Source organism: Bombina bombina, chromosome 3 (genome assembly GCF_027579735.1).
Source record: "Bombina bombina isolate aBomBom1 chromosome 3, aBomBom1.pri, whole genome shotgun sequence".
NCBI lineage: Eukaryota > Metazoa > Chordata > Amphibia > Anura > Bombinatoridae > Bombina > Bombina bombina.
In genome coordinates this window covers 1,222,086,813-1,222,108,373 of record NC_069501.1, presented here as the reverse complement: position 1 = coordinate 1,222,108,373, position 21,561 = coordinate 1,222,086,813, and positions in this window count along the sequence as shown.

Sequence of the window (21,561 nt, the reverse complement as noted above, 5' to 3'; positions counted from 1 at the left end):
GAGCGGAGAGCAAAATTTTGCTCCACATCTCACCTCAATACCAGCGCTGCTTACGTTAGCGGTGAGCTGCTAAAATGTGCTTGTGCACGATTTCCCCATAGAAATCAATGGGGGAGAGCCGGCTGAAAAAAAACCTAACACCTGCAAAAAAGCAGCGTAAAGCACCTAACACCCCGAGACAAAACACCCCTAATCTTACACTTATTAACCCCTAATCTGCCGCCCCCAACATCGCTGACACCTGCATTATATTATGAACCCCTAATCTGCCTCTCTGGACACCGCCGCCACCTACATTATATGTATTAACCCCTAATCTGCTGCCCCCAACATCGCCGACACCTACATTATATTTATTAACCCCTAATCTGCCGCCCCCAATGTCGCCGCAACCTACCTACACTTATTAACCCCTAATCTGCTGCCCCCAACATCGCCGCCACTATATTAAAGTTATTAACCCCTAAATCTAAGTCTAACCCTAACACCCCCTAACTTAAATATAATTTAAATAAATCTAAATAAAATAGCTACAATTAACTAAATTATTACTATTTAAAACTAAATACTTACCTATAAAATAAACCCTAAGCTAGCTACAATATAACTAATAGTTACATTGTAGCTAGCTTAGGATTTATTTTTATTTTACAGGCAACTTTGTATTTATTTTAACTAGGTAGAATAGATATTAAATAGTTACATCTAACTCTACACTATAGTTAAATTAATTCCCTAAATTAACTACAATTAAATACAATTAAATACAATTTTCTAAAGTACCGGAAAAAAAACACTAAATTACAGAAAATAATAAAATAATTACAAGTTTTTTAAACTAATTATACATAATCTAATCCCCCTAATAAAATAAAAAAGCCCCCCAAAATAATAAAAAGCCTTAAAAGGGCCTTTTGCGGGGCAATGCCCCAAAGTAATCAGCTCTTTTACCTGTAAAAAAAAAGTACAATACCCCCCAACATTAAAACCCACCACCCACACACCCAACCCTACTCTAAAACCCACCCAATCCCCCCTTAATACAACTTAACACTAAGCCCTTGAAGATCACTCTACCTTGAGAAGTCTTCACCCAACCGGGCCGAAGTCCTCAACGAAGCCGGGCGAAGGGGTCCTCCAGACGGGCAGAAGTCTTCATCCAAGCCGAGAAGAAGAGGTCCTCCAGACAGGCAGAAGTCTTCATCCAGACGGCATCTTCTATCTTCATCCGGCGCGGAGTGGGTCCATCTTCAAGACATCCGACGCGGAGCATCCTCTTCGTTCTTCATCCGACGATTGAATAAAGGTTCCTTTAAATGACGTCATCCAAGATAGCGTCCCTTCAATTCAGATTGGCTGATAGAATTCTATCAGCCAATCGGCATTAAGGTAGAAAAAATTGGAACAGCCAATAGGATTGAGGTTGCATTCTATTGGCTGTTCCAATCAGCCAATAGGATTGAAGTTAAATCCTATTGGCTGATTGCATCAGCCAATAGGATTTTTTTTACCTTAATTCCGATTGGCTAATAGAATTCTATCAGCCAATCAGAATTGAAGGGACGCCATCTTGGATGACATCATTTAAAGGAACCTTCATTCAGTCGTCGGATGAAGAACGAAGAGGATGCTCCGCGTCAGATGTCTTGAAGATGGACCCGCTCCGCGCCGGATGGATGAAGATAGAAGATGCCGCCTGGATTAAGACTTCTGCCCGTCTGGAGGACCTCTTCTGGCCGGCTTGGATGAAGAATTCTGCCCGTCTGGAGGACCACTTCGCCCGGCTTTATTGAGGACTTCGGCCTGGTTGGGGTTTTAAAGTAGGGTTGGGTGTGTGGGTGGTGGGTTTTAATGTTGGGGGGGTATTGTACTTTTTTTTACAGGTAAAAGAGCTGATTACTTTGGGGCAATGCCCCGCAAAAGGCCCTTTTAAGGGCTATTTGTAATTTAGTATAGGGTAGGGCTTTTTATTATTTTCGGGGGCTTTTTTATTTTATTAGGGGGATTAGATAGGTGTAATTAGTTTAAAAAACTTGTAATTATTTTATTATTTTCTGTAATTTAGTGGGGGGGTTTCGTACTTTAGATAATTGTATTTAATTGTAGTTAATTTAGGGAATTAATTTAATTATAGTGTAGTGTTAGGTGTAATTGTAACTTAGGTTAGGTTTTATTTTACAGGTAAAGTTGTCTTTATTTTAACTAGGTAGCTATTAAATAGTTAATAGCTATTTAATAACTATTGTACCTAGTTAAAATAAATACAAAGTTGCCTGTAAAATAAAAATAAATCCTAAGCTAGCTACAATGTAACTATTAGTTATATTGTAGCTAGCTTAGGGTTTATTTTATAGTTAAGTATTTAGTTTTAAATAGGAATAATTTAGTTATTTTATTTAGATTTATTTAAATTATATTTAAGTTAGGGGGGTGTTAGGGTTAGACTTAGATTTAGTGGATTAATAACTTTAATATAGTGGCGACGACGTTGGGGGCGGCAGATTAGGGGTTAATAAATGTAGGTAGGGGGTGGCAATGTTATGGGACGGCAGATTAGGGGTTAATAAAATGTAACTAGTGTTTGCCATGCGGGAGTGCGGCAGTTTAGGGGTTAATATATTTTTTATAGTGGCGGCGATGACCGGTTTGGCAGATTAGGGGTTAATTATTTTTTTTTAGTATTTGCGATGTGGGGGGGGGCCTTGGTTTAGGGGTTAATAGGTAGTTTATGGGTGATAGTGTACTTTTTAGCACTTTAGTTAAGAGTTTTATGCTACGGCGTTAGCCCATAAAACTCTTAGCTACTGACTTTAAAATGCGGTACCAGTCTTGACAGGAGAGGGCCTACCGCTCACTTTTTGGAAAACTTGTAATACCGGTGTTATGCAAGTCCCATTGAAAAAATAGGATAAGCAATTGACGTAAGTGGATTTTCGATATTTTCGAGTCTGGCCGAAAAAGTGAGCGGTACTCCTGTACCTGCAAGACTCGTAATACTAGCGGGCGTTAAAAAGCAGCATTGGGACCTCTCAACACTGCTTTTAAAGGCTAACGCAAGACTCGTAATCTAGCCGAATGTGTTTAAGTATTTAATGTCAATATTTCACATTCCAATGTTCTTCATATAAGGGAATATGTTCTAAGTATATATAAATAGATATTCCTATATATTTGTGTATACAGTATATACAGTGTGTGTGTATATATATATATATATATATGTGTGTGTGTGTATAAATATATATTTTACCAAGAAACATCAGATGTATATAGAAATTTTTATTTATGAATAAATAGGACATTTTCTGCTATGTGAAAAACATTGGAATGTGAAATATTAATATTTCATGTTGGTTAGAGCACTTTGTTAAACGCAATTGGGTTTGTGCGTGAGTGGGTGTTAGTTTTTTCCCCACTTTATTGAAGTGTATAGGGAAATATATTACAAGTTGAACCGTGTTAAAGTGTGAGCACGCAAAAAGCTTACTTCTAGCGGAGTTAACACACAAGCGGGAGCGATAAAAAGTGATCTACTTGTAGTCTAGCTATTAGTGTGCCAGTTTGTCACCATGTTTGCTATTTGTTCTCTCTGATTAATAAAAATAACTGTTGTGATACACCTACTGTGAGTAAAAACACAAAAGGAAAATAAATTCCTATAAATACTAGGGATGGGCGAAAGTGCTGTAAGTGTCATTCGTTTGGTAGAATGAATAGTCCTGTGGAAATTTGTTTTGGACAATCGAATGTTGATAAGAATGAAAATCCATTAAAATTCGGTAATCGAATGTTATTTCCGGTTTTTAAACGTTACTTTCGTTTTCGAATTAGATCGAATAACCACATTCGAAATTTTGAATTTAATATTCAATATAACAAATACTATTTAGACGTTCAATAGTTCATGTGGAAGGGAATTTAGTAACATGATACATAATAGGTACAAATATATCAATTTAAATTGCATAATTACATAATATGAATATAACATTTAAACAAAGCATTAGAAATACTATTACATTAAAGGGACACTAAACCCAATTCTTTTTCTTTAACCCCATAGTGACCACAGCACTTTTCAATTTTCTTACCGTTTGGGGCCAGGGCTATTTTTAAATTTCTGCGGTGTTTGTGTTTAGCTATAATTTTCCTCACTCATTTGCTGTACCCACATATATTATATACCGTTTATTTTGCCATTAAATGGATTTTCTAAAGATACCATTATTTTCATAATATCTTACAGTTTACTATAAAAAAATGATAAAATATGATGACATTTTTTTTTTTAAAAAACAAAAATTTTCTAAATTTGACCCCCAAAATCTGTTACACATCTATAACCACCAAAAAACACTGATGCTAAATAGTTTCTAAATTTTGTTCTGAGTTTGCAAATACCCAATGTTTACATGTTTATTGCTTTTTTTGCAAGTTACAGGGCAATAAGCACAAGTAGCACTTTGCTATTTCCAAACCATTTTTAAAAAAAAAAAAATAGCGATAGTTACATTGTAACACTGATATCTGTCAGAAATCCCTGCCTTCACATGTATATACTTTTTTTAGTAGGCAGCCCAAAATATTGATCTAGGTCCATTTTGGTATATTTCATGCCACCATTTCACTGCCAAATGCGATTAAATAAAAAAAAATCGTTAATTTTTTCACAAACTTTAGGCTTCTCACTGAAATTATTTACAAACAGCTTGTGCAATTATGACACAAATGGTTGTAAATGCTTCTCTGGGATCCCCTTTGTTCAGAAATAGCAGACATTTATGGCTTTGGCATTACTTTTTGGTAATTGGAAGGCCGCTAAATGCCGCTGCGCACCACACTTTTATTATGCCCAGCAGTGAAGGGGTTAATTAGGGAGCTTGTAGGGTTAATTTTAGCTTTAGTGTAGTGTAGTAGACAACCCAAAGTATAGATCGAGGCCCATTTTGGTATCCCTAAAAACAGCTCTCTAACCCTCCCCCCTCTACCTATTTGCCGCCTTTGGTCAAAATTGGACTTTTTTAAAAATGATACCCCATTTTTCTGTAGTGTAGCTGCCCCCCTAAATACCCTACCCTCCCCCTCCCAGATCCCTTTCCCAATAATGAATTCTTTATTTCCCCTCCCCCTCCCTTCACTGTATACTATACTGGACTGTACTAAGTAGTGCACGCGTTCCCAACAACCTTGCCGCACTGCCGCAACCAGATCCCAGCTGAGAGGAAATGAACCAGCAATGGGCCGCCCACCCGCCTCCCTCGTATCCCTCCCACACCACCAACAATCGACACTAACTGTCTAATTTACTCCTATTATCAATTTTTCTTCGTTCGCGTGCTATCTTTATTTAAAAAGCAGGTGCTAGTGTTAGCCAATCATTTATGTGAACCTAACCTTATCAGTTGGGGTGGAGTTAAAAGTTTTCCATAAAATACACACTCACCCACAAAGAGGGGCACAAGGGGACACAAGCAGACGACACGAGGGGCACACCCTGTCCAGAGGAGATGGAAGGCTAAGCTGACCAAACAGACAAGTCAGGATAATGGCAAGAGAGGATCTAGAGGTAGCCTAAGAGGTTCTTTTTACATTGAACCCCAGTGAAGGATTTAACAATATGAAATAAACCCACATTAAATAGTTTTGTTAATATGATTGATGCTCTTTACATTTATATTCAAAGTTTTCTTATTGAATCAGGTGAGTTAATCAATTCTGGTTTGCCCTTTATAGTCACACATTTTTTTGTTAATTAATTCCTGTTAACCTGGTCTTATCTGTCGACAATAACACTGGGTCAATCAGGAATCTGTTAATAATATCATTTTGTTATGGTTTGCCAGGATTATTAGTTTACCTGATTCTTGCCAGCTATGCTGAGAATTTTTTAATAACAAACGTTTCTGTTTCTCTATTATATACGAAAGTTACTGCAAATAAAATCAGTGACTGTTGTCCTTAGTTCTACCCTGATAATCATTAATTAATTCTAATGATATATGTTTATTGATTTGCTTTATTAAAATATTGCTTATTATTTATAATAATTATTTTAATAAACTATCGGCTAGATTACGAGTCTTGCGTTATGAATAAAAAAGCAGCGTTAAGCCTCATAACGCTGCTTTTTTACTACCGCTGGTATTATGAGTCTTGCAGATTTAGGGGCACCGCACACTTTTTTGGCCTTACCGCAAATCAACTTACGCAATTTGCGTATAGTCTTTTTTCTATGGGACTTCCATAGCGCCAGTATTACAAGCTTGTCCTGGGAGGCCAAAAAGTGAGCGGTACACCCTACCCTGTCAAGATTCGTAACGCATTTTAAAGTCAGTAGTTATAGCATAAAACTCATAACTAAAGTGCTAAAAAGTACACTAACACCCATAAACTACCTATTAACCCCTAAACCGAGGCCCTCCCGCATCGCAAACACTAAAATAAAATTATTAACCCCTAATCTGCCGCTCCGGACATTGCCGCCACTAGAATAAACATATTAACCCCTAAACCGCCGCACTCCCGCCTCGCAAACATTAGTTAAATATTATTAACCCCTAATCTGCTGTCCCTAACATCGCCACCACCTACCTACATTTATTAACCCCTAATCTGCCGTCCCTAACGTCGCCGCCACTATATTAAATTTATTAACCCCTAAATCTAAGTCTAACCCTAACCCTAACACCCCCTAACTTAAATATAATTAAAATAAATCTAAATAAAAATTACTATTAATAACTAAATAATTCCTATTTAAAACTAAATACTTACCTGTAAAATAAACCCTAAGCTAGATACAATATAACTAATAGTTACATTGTAGCTAGCTTAGGGTTTATTTTTATTTCACAGGCAAGTTTATATTTATTTTAACTAGGTAGAATAGTTACTAAATAGTTATTAACTATTTAATAACTACCTAGCTAAAATAAATACAAATTTACCTGTAAAATAAAACCTAACCTAAGTTACACTAACACCTAACACTACACTACAATTAAAAAATTACCTAAATTAAATACAATTAAATAAATTAAATACAATTAGCTAAATAACAACAAAAAAACACTAAATTACAGAAAATAAAAAACTAATTAAAAGATATTTAAACTAATTACACCTAATCTAATAGCCCTATCAAAATAAAAAAAGCCCACCCAAAATAAAAAAAACCCTAGCCTAAACTAAACTACCAATAGCCCTTAAAAGGGCCTTTTGCGGGGCATTGCCCCAAAGAAGTTAGCTCTTTTACCTGTAAAAAAAATACAAACACCCCCCAACAGTAAAACCCACCACCCACACAACCAACCCCCCAAATAAAACCCTAACTAAAAAAACCTAAGCTCCCCATTGCCCTGAAAAGGGCATTTGGATAGGCATTGCCCTTAAAAGGGCATTTAGCTCTATTGCGGCCCAAAGCCCTAACCTAAAAATAAAACCCACCCAATAGACCCTTAAAAAATCCTAACACTAACCCCCAAATATCCACTTACCGGGAGAAGTCTTCATCCAAGCGGCAAGATGTCCTCAACGAAGCCAGCAGAAGTGGTCCTCCAGACGGGCAGAAGTCTTCACCCAGACGGCATCTTCTATCTTCATCCTTCTGACGCAGAGCAGCTCCATCTTCAAGACTTCCGGCGCGGAGCATCCTCTTCAATTGACGGCTTCTTGCTGAATGAAGGTTCCTTTAAATGACGTCATCCAAGATGGCGTCCCTTAGATTCCGATTGACTGATCGGAATTAAAGTAGAAAAAATCCTATTGGCTGATGCAGTCAGCCAATAGGATTGAACTTCAATCCTATTGGCTGATCCAATCAGCCAATAGGATTGAGCTTGCATTCTATTGGCTGATTGGAACAGCCAATAGAATGCAAGCTCAATCCTATTGGCGGATTGGATCAGCCAATAGGATTGAAGTTTTTTACAGGTAAAAGAGCTGATTTCTTTGGGGCAATGCCCTGCAAAAGGCCCTTTTAAGGGCTATTGGTAGTTTAGTTTAGGCTAGGGTTTTTTTTTATTTTGGGTGGGCTTTTTTATTTTGATAGGGCTATTAGATTAGGTGTAATTAGTTTAAAGATCTTGTAATTTGTTTTTTATTTTCTGTAATTTAGTGGGGGGGTTGTAATTTAGCTAATTGTATTTAATTTATTTAATTGTATTTAATTTAGGTTATTTATTTAATTGTAGTGTTAGTGTAACTTAGGTTAGGTTTTATTTTACAGGTACATTTGTATTTATTTTAGCTAGGTAGTTATTAAATAGTCAATAACTAATTCCATTTTTATTTTGTGTAATTTAGTGTTTGTTTGTTTTTTGTAATTTAGTTAATTGCATTTAATTAATGTAATTTATTTAATTGTAGTGTAAGGTTAGGTGTTAGTGTAAGACAGGTTAGGTTTAATTTTACAGGTAAATTTGTATTTATTTTAACTAGGTAGCTAGTAAATAGTTAATAACTATTTACTAACTATTCTACATAATTAAAATAAATACAAACTTGCCTGTGAAATAAAAATAAAACCTAAGATAGTTACAATGTAACTATTAGTTATATTGTAGCTAGCTTAGGGTTTATTTTAAAGGTAAGTATTTAGTATTAAATAGGAATTATTTAGTTATTAATAGTAAGTTTTATTTAGATTTATTTTAATTATATTTGTTAGGGGGTGTTAGGGTTAGACTTAGATTTAGGGGTTAATAAATTTAATATAGTGGCGGCGACGTTGGGGGCGGCAGATTAGGGGTTAATAAATGTAGGTAGGTGGCAGCGATGTTAGGGACAGCAGATTAGTTGTTAATAATATTTAACTAGTGTTTGCGATGCGGGAGTACGGCGGTTTAGGGGTTAATATGTTTATTATAGTTGTGGCGATTTTGGGGGCGGCAGATTAGGGGTTAATAACATTATGTAGGTATTGGCGATGTTGTGGGCAGCAGATTAGGGGTTAATAAATATAATGTAGGTGTCGGCGATGTTGGGGGCAGCAGATTAGGGGTTCATAAGTATAATGTAGGTGGCGGCCATGTCCGGAGCGGCAGATTAGGGGTTGATAAGTATAATGCAGGTGTCGGTGATGTCGGGGGCGGCAGATTAGGGGTTAATAAGTGTAAGGTTAGAGGTGTTTAGACTCGGGGTTCATGTTAGGGTGTTAGGTGTAAACATAAATTTCATTTTCCCATAGGAATCAATGGGGCTGCGTTACAGAGCTTTACGCTGCTTTTTTGCAGGTGTTAGACTTTTTTTTAGCTGGCTCTCCCCATTGATGTCTATGGGGAAATCGTGCACGAGCACGTACAACCAGCTCACCGCTGACTTAAGCAGCGCTGGTATTGGAGTGCGATATGGAGCACAATTTTGCTCTACGCTCACTTATTGCCTTTTAACGCCAGGTTTAGAAAAACCTGTAATACCAGCACTGTAGGTAAGTGAGCTGTGACAATAACAAGTTAGTACCACACCCCTCATAACGCAAAACTCGTAATCTAGCCGAAAGTTTGTTTATTGTTTTGGTCTCAGTTTAACTAAAAGACAAATCAGAACTAAAAGGATTCAGGTTTTATATGTATTATCCTTTGCAAATTATATAATTCAGAGTGTTATTAAATTGCACACATTGCCCCTGCAAAGTTTGTAACTGCTATTATATATATATATATATAGATAGATAGATAGATAGATAGATAGATAGATAGATAGATAGAGTTGCATTAACAGAAGGCTATAGAAGTTCCATAATATTTATTGTGTCATAACACATAATACACCTTGCGGGTACTCTACTGAAATAAAAGTAATAATAATAATAATAATAAGGATAATATTTACAACATGTATTTGGAGGCACAGCAAGATTTCTAAGCCTCTATTAATTATTATTTTTTGTGAATATAATTAGCGTTTATTAAAGGGCCACTGTAAGTAAATATTTTCTATGCCTGTTACTAACTAACTACCCTAAATACGCTTTTTATCAATAGCATTTCATTAACATATCTCTACCGTATATCAGAAATCTTGTCTGCAAATTTAATTGTTTTCCAAACCCACTCCGTGGGTATCCTTTGCTCTGTACCAATCCGTTTACAATACCTAGGTTCCAAAATGGCGCTTTAAACACAAAGTTATTGGTTTAAGTATTTTGAACATGCAGTGCTGAAAATAGTGGGCAGGATAACGTGACATCATCGGCGAATAAAAGATATAACTTTTAGAACGTTATGAAACTTCGTTTTGGAGAAAATATAGGTCAGTAGGTTTTAATTAATGTTTATTAACTTTAATAAGTTAGTTGTTTAGCTTAAAAATTATAACAGAAAGTAATCCTTTAAGTTTAATTGTACATTTTATTTCTTTATACAGTAAAAACAATCGCCTAGATTTAGAGTTTTGTCGGTAACGACCCGTGTAGCTAACGCATGCTTTTTTTTCCCCGCACCTTTTAAATACAGCTGGTATTTAGAGTTCACAGAATGGCTGCGTTAGGCTCCAAAAAGGGAGCGTAGAGCATAATTTACCGCCACTGCAACTCTAAATACCAGTGGTGCTTACGGATGCGGCCAGCTTAAAAAACGTGCTCGTGCACGATTCCCCCATAGAAAACAATGGGGCATTTTGAGCTGAAAAAAAACCTAACACCTGCAAAAAAGCAGCGTTCAGCTCCTAACGCAGCCCCATTGTTTCCTATGGGGAAACACTTCCTAAGTCTGCACCTAACACCCTAACATGAACCCCGAGTCTAAACACCCCTAACCTTACACTTATTAACCCCTAATCTGCCGCCCCCGCTATCGCTGACCCCTGCATATTATTATTAACCCCTAATCTGCCGCTCCGTACACCGCCGCAACCTACATTATAGCTATGTACCCCTAATCTGCTGCCCATAACACCGCCGACCCCTATATTATATTTATTAACCCCTATACTGCCCCCCACAACGTCGCCTCCACCTACCTACAATTATTAACCCCTAATCTGCCAACCGGACCTCACCGCTACTCTAATAAATGTATTAACCCCTAATCCGCCTCACTCCCGCCTCAATAACCCTATAATAAATAGTATTTATCCCTAATCTACCCTCCCTAACATCGCCGACACCTAACTTCAAGTATTAACCCCTAATCTGCCGACCGGACCTCACCGCTACTATAATAAATGTATTAACCCCTAAAGCTAAGGCTAACCCTAACACTAACACCCCCCTAAGTTAAATATAATTTTTATCTAACGAAATAAATTAACTCTTATTAAATAAATTATTCCTATTTAAAGCTAAATACTTACCTGTAAAATAAACCCTAATATAGCTACAATATAAATTATAATTATATTGTAGCTATTTTAGGATTAATATTTATTTTACAGGCAACTTTGTATTTATTTTAACCAGGTACAATAGCTATTAAATAGTTATTTACTATTTAATAGCTACCTAGTTAAAATAATTACAAAATTACCTGTAAAATAAATCCTAACCTAAGTTACAATTAATCCTAACACTACACTATCATTAAATTAATTAAATAAAATACCTACAATTATCTACAATTAAACCTAACACTACACTATCAATAAATTAATTAAATACAATACCTACAAATAAATACAATTAAATAAACTAACTAAAGTACAAAAAATAAAAAAGAACTAAGTTACAAAAAATAAAAAAATATTTACAAACATTAGAAAAATATCACAACAATTTTAAACTAATTACACCTACTCTAAGCCCCCTAATAAAATAACAAAGCCCCCCAAAATAAAAAAATGCCCTACCCTATTCTAAAATTAAAATAGAAAAGCTCTTTTACCTTACCAGCCCTTAAAAGGGCCCTTTGCGGGGCATGCCCCAAAGAATTCAGCTCTTTTGCCTGTAAAAAAAAAACATACAATACCCCCCCCCCAACATTACAACCCACCACCCACATACCCCTAATCTAACCCAAACCCCCCTTAAATAAACCTAACACTAAGCCCCTGAAGATCTCCCTACCTTGTCTTCACCACACCGGGTCCCGATCGGTCAAGAAGAGCCTCCGAAGTCTTCATCCAAGCCCAAGCGGGGGCTGAAGAGTGACGTCCATCCTCCAGCTGAAGTCTGGATCCAAGCGGCGGCTAAAGAATTCCATCTTCGGGCAGAAGTCTTCATCCTATCCGGGCAGAAGAGTCGATCCGGACCGGCAAACATCTTCATCCAAGCCGCATCTTCTATGTTCTTCCATCCGATGACGACCGGCTCCATCTTGAAGACCTCGGGCACGGATCCATCCTCTTCTTCCGACGACTAGACGACGAATGAAGGTACCTTTAAGGGACGTCATCCAAGATGGCGTCCCTCGAATTCCGATTGGCTGATAGGATTCTATCAGCCAATCGGAATTAAGGTAGGAAAATTCTGATTGGCTGATGGAATCAGCCAATCAGATTCAAGTTCAATCCGATTGGCTGATCCGATCAGCCAATCAGATTGAGCTCGCATTCTATTGGCTGATCGGAACAGCCAATAGAATGCGAGCTCAATCTGATTGGCTGATTGAACTTGAATCTGATTGGCTGATTCCATCAGCCAATCAGAATTTTCCTACCTTAATTCCGATTGGCTGATAGAATCCTATCAGCCAATCGGAATTCGAGGGACGCCATCTTGGATGACGTCCCTTAAAGGAACCTTCATTCGTCGTCTAGTCGTCGGAAGAAGAGGATGGATCCGCGCCGGAGGTCTTCAAGATGGAGCCGGTCGTCATCGGATGGAAGAACATAGAAGATGCGGCTTGGATGAAGATGTTTGCCGGTCCGGATCGACTCTTCTGCCTGGATAGGATGAAGACTTCTGCCCGAAGATGGAATTCTTTAGCCGCCGCTTGGATCCAGACTTCAGCCGGAGGATGGACCTCACTCTTCAGCCCCCGGGCTTGGATGAAGACTTCGGAGGCTCTTCTGGACCGATCGGGACCCGGTGTGGTGAAGACAAGGTAGGGAGATCTTCAGGGGCTTAGTGTTAGGTTTATTTAAGGGGGGTTTGGGTTAGATTAGGGGTATGTGGGTGGTGGGTTGTAATGTTGGGGGGGTATTGTATGGGGTTTTCTTACAGGCAAAAGAGCTGAATTCTTTGGGGCATGCCCCGCAAAGGGCCCTTTTAAGGGCTGGTAAGGTAAAAGAGCTTTTCTATTTTAATTTTAGAATAGTGTAGGGCATGTTTTTATTTTGGGGGGCTTTGTTATTTTATTAGGGGGCTTAGAGTAGGTGTAATTAGTTTAAAATTGTTGTAATATTTTTCTAATGTTTGTAAATATTTTTTTATTTTTTGTAACTTAGTTCTTTTTTATTTTTTGTACTTTAGTTAGTTTATTTAATTGTATTTATTTGTAGGTATTGTATTTAATTAATTTATTGATAGTGTAGTGTTAGGTTTAATTGTAGATAATTGTAGGTATTTTATTTAATTAATTTAATGATAGTGTAGTGTTAGGTTTAATTGTAACTTAGGTTAGGATTTATTTTACAGGTAATTTTGTAATTATTTTAACTAGGTAGCTATTAAATAGTAAATAACTATTTAATAGCTGTTGTACCTGGTTAAAATAAATACAAAGTTGCCTGTAAAATAAATATTAATCCTAAAATAGCTACAATATAATTATAATTTATATTGTAGCTATATTAGGGTTTATTTTACAGGTAAGTATTTAGCTTTAAATAGGATTAATTTATTTAATAAGAGTTAATTTATTTCGTTAGATAAAAATTATATTTAACTTAGGGGGGTGTTAGTGTTAGGGTTAGACTTAGCTTTAGGGGTTAATACATTTATTATAGTAGCGGTGAGGTCCGGTCGGCAGATTAGGGGTTAATACTTGAAGTTAGGTGTCGGTGATGTTAGGGAGGGTAGATTAGGGGTTAATACTATTTATTATAGGGTTATTGAGGCGGGAGTGAGGCGGATTAGGGGTTAATACATTTATTATAGTGGCGGTGAGGTCCGGTCGGCAGCTTAGGGGTTAATAATTGTAGGTAGGTGGAGGCGACGTTGTGGGGGGCAGATTAGGGGTTAATAAATATAATATAGGGGTCGGCGGTGTTAGAGGCAGCAAATTAGGGGTACATAGGGATAACGTAGCTGGCGGCGGTGTGCGATCGGCAGATTAGGGGTTACAATTTTTTAATAGAGTGGCGGCGATGTGGGGGGGGCCTCGGTTTAGGGGTACATAGGTAGTTTATGGGTGTTAGTGTACGTTAGAGCACAGTAGTTAAGAGCTTTATAAACCGGCGTTAGCCCAAAAAGCTCTTAACTACTGACTTTTTTCTGCGGCTGGAGTTTTGTCGTTAGATTTCTAACGCTCACTTCAGCCACGACTCTAAATACCGGCGTTAGAAAGATCCCATTGAAAAGATAGGATACGCAAATGGCGTAGGGGGATCTGCGGTATTGAAAAGTTGTGGCTGGAAAGTGAGCGTTAGACCCTTTCCTGACTGACTCTAAATACCAGCGGTAGCCCAAACTCTAAATCTAGCTGAATGTTTCTCCTTTAAAGGGGCACTGAACCCAAATTTTCTCTTTCATGATTCAGATAGAGCATGCAATTTTAAGAATGAAAAAACAGAAAAATGTGCTCCAATGGTGCAGAAGATCACAACAATTGTTGGAAATTGTATCAATACATCGCTCTACAGAATGATACTCACAAAACCGGCGCACTATGTGGCAGTGCAAGCCAGGCAGGATGGATAGATCAGAGCCCACCAGCTGGCTCACTCCAGATCGTGGATATACCAATGGTTGCTGCAAAATAAAGTGCAAGGAGGGAGGGGGAAGGGTACTCCAATAGTGAAATCACTACAAAATAGAGAAATATCCCAAAAACCCTCGCGAGAATATACTCACAAAAGTGCGCACTATATCGCAGTGCAAGTTAAACCAGCTGGGTTAATATGAGCCCACCAGCTAGCTCACTCAGGCAAACAGGTACCAGATCCACAGTTAAAATAAAAGTAAAAAAACACTCACAGTTTTAGATAAAAAACAAAATAATCTCTATACATAGAGGACTATTTATTGAAAAAAATATATAATTTAAAACTTAAATATAATCTGCAAAGACTCTTTAGACTCTTTGGGATCCCTCAAAACTTTTTTTGTGGCAACCACCTTACTTGGAGCTAGGGAATTTTTTAGGGTAGGAGCCCTTCTGAATGCACAAAGCGTTTTTTCACCCACTATTTCTTTCAATATTGTGTCATTTTGTAAAATAGGCCACACAGTGCGCCCCTTTTGTGAGTATCATTCTTTAGAGTGATTTATTGATACAATTTCCAACAATTGTAATCTCCTGCACCATTGGAGCGCCTTTTTCTGTTTTTTCATATTTGCGGTTTCTCCACTTTGTTCCAAGAAGAGCTGTTCCTGGTGTATCTCTCCTTAACCATTGACGGAAGCCTCTAGAGGGCCTTTGTCCTGAGGGACCATCTTTGATGGACTTTATTTGGTAATTTTATGATTTTTTGTTTTTTCACAAAGAGCACGTCGTATGGACTTTTTTCTGTTTTTTTACATGTTAATTTTTTGAATTGCATTTGTCTTTGAATTGCACATTTATATGTTATATATTTATTGTTTAATTTGTCACATATTATTGTTTGCTAATATGCAATCTTTACAAGAGGAGCTAGATAAAAGAGCACTAATTCAAAACAGCAACTTCGATATTGCTGAAAGTAACACTAGTGAGGCCACTATATCACAATTATTAACTAACGCCTAGATTTAGAGTTCTGCGTTAGCCGTCAAAACCAGCGTTAGGGGGTCCTAATGCTGGTTTTTACCGCCCGCTGGTATTTAGAGTCAGTCATGAAAGGGTCTAACGCTCACTTTCCAGCCGTGACTTTTCCATACCGCAGATCCCCCTACGCCAATTGCGTATCCTATCTTTTCAATGGGATCTTTCTAACGCTGGTATTTAGAGTCTTGGCTGAAGTGAGCGTTAGAAATCTAATGACAAGACTCCAGCCGCAGAGAAAAGCCAGGAGTTAAGAGCTTTCTGGGCTAACGCCGGTTCACTACTGTGCTCTAAAGTACACTAACACCCATAAACTACCTATGTACCCCTAAACAGAGGCCCCCCCACATCGCCGCCACTCTAATAAATTTTTTTAACCCCTAATCTGCCGACCGCACACCGCCGCCACCTACATTATCCCTATGTACCCCTAATCGGCTGCCCCTAACACCGCAGACACCTACATAATATTTATTAACCCCTAATCTGCCCCCCCCAACGTCGCCGCTACCTACCTACAATTATTAACCCCTAATCTGCCGACCGGACCTCGCCGCTACTCTAATAAATGTATTAACCCCTAAAGCTAAGTCTAACCCTAACCCTAACACCCCCCTAAATTAAATATAATTTTAATCTAACGAAATAAAATAAATCTTATTAAATAAATTAATCTTATTTAAAGCTAAATACTTACCTGTAAAATAAACCCTAATATAGCTACAATATAAATAATAATTATATTGTAGCTATTTTAGGATTAATATTTATTTTACAGGCAACTTTGTATTTATTTTAACCAGGTACAATAGCTATTAAATAGTTAATAACTATTTAATAGTTACCTAGTTAAAATAATTACAAAATTACCTGTAAAATAAATCCTAACCTAAGTTACAATTAAACCTAACACTACACTATCAATAAATAAAATAAATAAACTACCTACAATTACCTACAATTATATCAATTAAACTAAATTACAAAAAAAAAACACTAAATTACAAAAAATAAAAAAAGATAACAAGAATTTTAAACTAATTACACCTACTCTAAGCCCCCTAAAAAAATAACAAACCCCCCAAAATAAAAAAATGCCCTACCCTATTCTAAAATAAAAATTGTAAAGCTCTTTTACCTTACCAGCCCTTAAAGGGGCCTTTTGCGGGGCATGCCCCAAAGAATTCTGCTTTTTTGCCTGTAAAAAAAAACATACAATACCCCCCCAACATTACAACCCACCACCCACATACCCCTAATCTAACCCAAACCCCCCTTAAATAAACCTAACACTAAGCCCCTGAAGATCTCCCTACCTTGTCTTCACCACGCCGGGTATCACCGATCCGTCCAGAAGAGGGTCCGAAGTCTTCCTCCTATCCGGCAAGAAGAGCTCCTCAAGAGGGTCCAAAGTCTTCATTCTATCCGGATAGAAGAGGAGATCCGGACCGGCAAACATCTTCATCCAGGCGGCATCTTCTATCTTCTTCCATCAGGCGTGGAGCGGGACCATCTTCAAGCAGCCGACGCGGAGCCATCCTTCTTCACCGACGGACTAACGATGAAAGAAGGTTCTATCAGCCAATCGGAATTAAGGTAGAAAAAATCTGATTGGCTAATTGAATCAGCCAATCAGATTCAAGTTCAATCCGATTGGCTGATTGGATCAGCCAATCAGATTGAGCTCGCATTCTATTGGCTGATCGGAACAGCCAATAGAATGCGAGCTCAATCTGATCCAAGTGTAAGGCTAGGGTTTAGACTCGGGGTTCATGTTAGGGTGTTAGGTGCAGACATAGGAAGTGTTTTCCCATAGGAAACAATGGGGCTGCGTTAGGAGCTGAACGCTGCTTTTTTGCAGGTGTTTTTTTTTCAGCCCAAACTGCCCCATTGTTTCCTATGGGGGAATCGTGCACGAGCACGTTTTTTAAGCTGGACGCGTCCGTAAGCACCGCTGGTATTGAGAGTTGCAGTGGCGGTAAATTATGCTATACGCTCCCTTTTTGGAGCCTAACGCAGCCCTTCTGTGAACTCTAAATACCAGCGGTATTTAAAAGGTGCGGGGGGAAAAATGAACGCGTAGCTAACGCACCCCTTTGGCCGCAGAACTCTAAATCTAGCCATAAGTTAGAAACCTGCCTCAAAAAAGAGCACAAACACTGGTGGGATAAATTCTTATTTGAACTTAGGCAAGCAAGTTTAAAAGCGACCTTAGGGGTCCAGCAGGAGCAGCTGTGTCTCTCCTGTCTGTGGCTTTTAAACTTGCTTGCCTAAGTTCAAATAAGAATTTATGCTTTTAAACTCTTTATGATTCATGGTGCCCACTGATATTATGAGTTAATATTTAAAAGTAATTCAGCCCTCGGATTGTAAGGGTTTAGCTTACTCTAGATTATTCTCTTGTGGGCCCATGTTAATTAATAATTTTGGCTTATTCAGTGAATCAATAATTGTTTATGACTGGACTTAAGTGTTTTTAACTTTTTTCTTGCTACTACTGTGTGAATGTTTGTTCCTAGTTTAATGAATAAAGACTTAAAGTATGAATGATATGGAACTTTTTAATATATAGAGTAATCCTATATCCAATTCATTATTTGGAGTTAATAATAATACTACTTTTGTGGAATTCTTTGCTATGAATTCTAATGTATTCTCTGTACAATTAGTATTTCTAGTTGTTTAGTTCTGCTCTCTTAGAATCCACAACAGATACTTATCCCAGTGAGCAAATATCATTATATAACATTGGTATAAAATATACTTATTGTGACTTACATAAGGGCACAGTATCTGTTATTTTCTAACTCCAACCAATCCCCCCACACATTCTAAAACATATGTAAGGAAGTTATCAATCCAGCGGTACTTTGCAGCCAAAAAACTAGAGGGGTCTAATATGCAGAAAGAGACACCACTGACTATGTATCTTTTGAACCAGATGACCTATGGGAACACATGTACAGTGATATAATCCATACTGGTATGCATCCCATTTCAAATTTTAATCCTAGTGTACCCGCTAACTCGAGTTTGGAGGTCTTTAGGAAACTTGTGTTAAAAGAACTGGAGAGGATCAAGCAATTTAACTTGGATGGGGGCAATCTAAATAGATTTGAGAGAAAATCTATTTCCAATTTGATGTCTGACACATAAATTATAATGAGACAGGCGGATAAGGGTGGAGGGGTAGTACTCCAAAATAAATCGGACTATCTGCAAGAAGCAGATCGTCTATTGAAAGATGAATCCTATTACAAGATTTTATCTTTTGATCCCACACTTACATTCTCAAGCGACCTGATAAAATTGATAGATGGTGGGTACTCCCAGGGGATTCTTGATAAAAAGGAAAGAATGTTTTTGTTACCAGAAAAAACAAGTGTAGCATATGTAGCATACTATTATCATTTACCAAAAATACACAATAACTTTGTGAATCCCAATGGGAGACCCATCATTTTGAGTATCGAGTGTCTAACATATAATTTATCATGTTATATCAATTTTTTAGAATCCTATATAAAAGACACTATGGCCCCTATTTAAGAAAGTCTGGCGGACCTGATCCGACAGTGCGGCTCAGGTCCACCAGACCTCGCTGAATACGTCGAGCAATACGCTCGTCATATTCAGCATTGCACCCGCAGCTCACAAGAGCTGCTGGTGCAACGCCGCTCCCTGCAGACTGGCGGCCAACGGGCCGCCAGCAGGGGGGTGTCAATCAACCCAATCGTACTCAATCAGGTTGATTTCCGGCAATGTCTGTCCGCCTGCTCAGAGCAGGCGGACAGGTTATGGAGCAGCCGTCTTTGTGACCGCTGCTTCATAACTGCTGTTTCTGGCGAGCCTGCAGGCTTACCAGAAACACGGGGCATCAAGCTCCATTCGGAGCTTGATAGATAGGCCCCTATGGATTTATTGGGTAAATTAAGGTCTCTTCCAAGATCACTGACTAAGAAGCATATTTGGATTAGTTGCGATGTTGCCGCTTTATATTCAAATATTAAACATGACATTGGTTTAAGAGCAGTAAATTACTTTTTAGAGCAAGATATGTACATGCCTGAGAAACAGAGAAACTTTATTCTTGAATCTATTAATTTTGTATTAAAACAAAATTATTTTATATATCAGGATACATTTTTTTTTGCAGACTTGTGGAACGGCCATGGTGACAACATTCGCCCCAAGCTTTGCTAATTTATTTATGGGTTATTTTGAATTACAACATATGTACCCATCTAAGTTTTGGGCGAGTGTTGTCTACTATAGCCATTTCATAGATGACCTTCTTTTAATATAGAGTGGGACTGAAGAAGAGGCCATAAGCTTCATACAATTTCTTAATGATAATACCTTTGGGATCTCTTTCTCACATAATATCAATGCAGTGAGTATGGAGTTTTTGGATTTCACCCTAGGGTGGGATATAGATGGGAGTGTATACTCCAAATCCTTCTTTAAGAAGGTAGATTGTAATAGCTACATTGATAGAAGGAGTAACCATCATCCTAGATGGTTGAATAATATTCCATATAGCCAATTCTGTAGACTACGCAGCAATTGCAATAAGGATCATGATTTTAGAGAGGAAGTGGACCTCTTAATGAATAGGTTCAAAGAAAAAGGATATAATTCACAAATACTAGCTATGGGGTACATAAAGACCACAGCTAGAGATAGGGGTGAACTGTTACAGTCTAAGGTCAGGACAGAGAAAAAATATGAGAATGCACCAAAATTATAACACAATTCAAGAGTAACTACAGAGAAATTCAATGCACAATAGAGAAATATTGGCCTATTTTACAAAATGACACAATATTGAAAGAAATAGTGGGTGAAAAAACGCTTTGTGCATTCAGAAGGGCTCCTACCCTAAAAAAATTCCCTAGCTCCAAGTAAGTTGGTTGCCACAAAAAAGTTTTGAGGGATCCCAAAGAGTCTAAAGAGTCTTTGCAGATTATATTTAAGTTTTAAATATATTTTTTTTTTCAATAAATAGTCCTCTATGCATAGAGGTTATTTTGGTTTTTATCGAAGACTGAGTGTTTTTTTACTTTTATTTTAACTGTGGATCTGGTACCTGTTTGCCTGAGTGAGCTAGCTGGTGGGCTCATATTAACCCAGCTGGTTTAACTTGCACTGCAATATAGTGAGCCACTTTTGTGAGTATACTCTATGGAGGGTTTTTGGGAACTTTCTCTATTCTGTAGTGATTTCATGCACTATTGGAGCACCCTTCCCCCTCCCTCCTTGCACTTTATTTTGCAGCAACCATTGGTATATCCACGATCTGGAGTGAGCCAGCTGGTGGGCTCTGATCTATCCAGCCTGCCTGACTTGCACTGCCACATAGTGCGCCCCTTTTGTGAGTATCATTCTGTAGAGCGATGTATTGATACAATTTCCAACAATTGTTGTGATCTCCTGCACCATTGGAGCGCCTTTTTCTGTTTTTTCATATTTGCAGTTTCTCAACTTTGTTTTAAGAAGAGCTGATCCTGGTGCATCTGTCCTTAACCATCGACGGAAGCCTCTAGAGGGCGCCTTTGTCCTGAGGGACAATCTTTGATGGACTTTATTTGGTAATTTTATGATTTTTGTTTTTTTCACAAAGAGCACGTCGTATGGACTTTTTTCTGGGGGGGTTTTATTTGGTGATTTCATGCAATTTTAAGCAACTTTCTAATTTACTTCTATTATCAAATTTTCTTCATTCTCTTTGTATCTTTATTTGAAAAGCAAGAATGTAAGTTTAGATGCCGGCCCATTT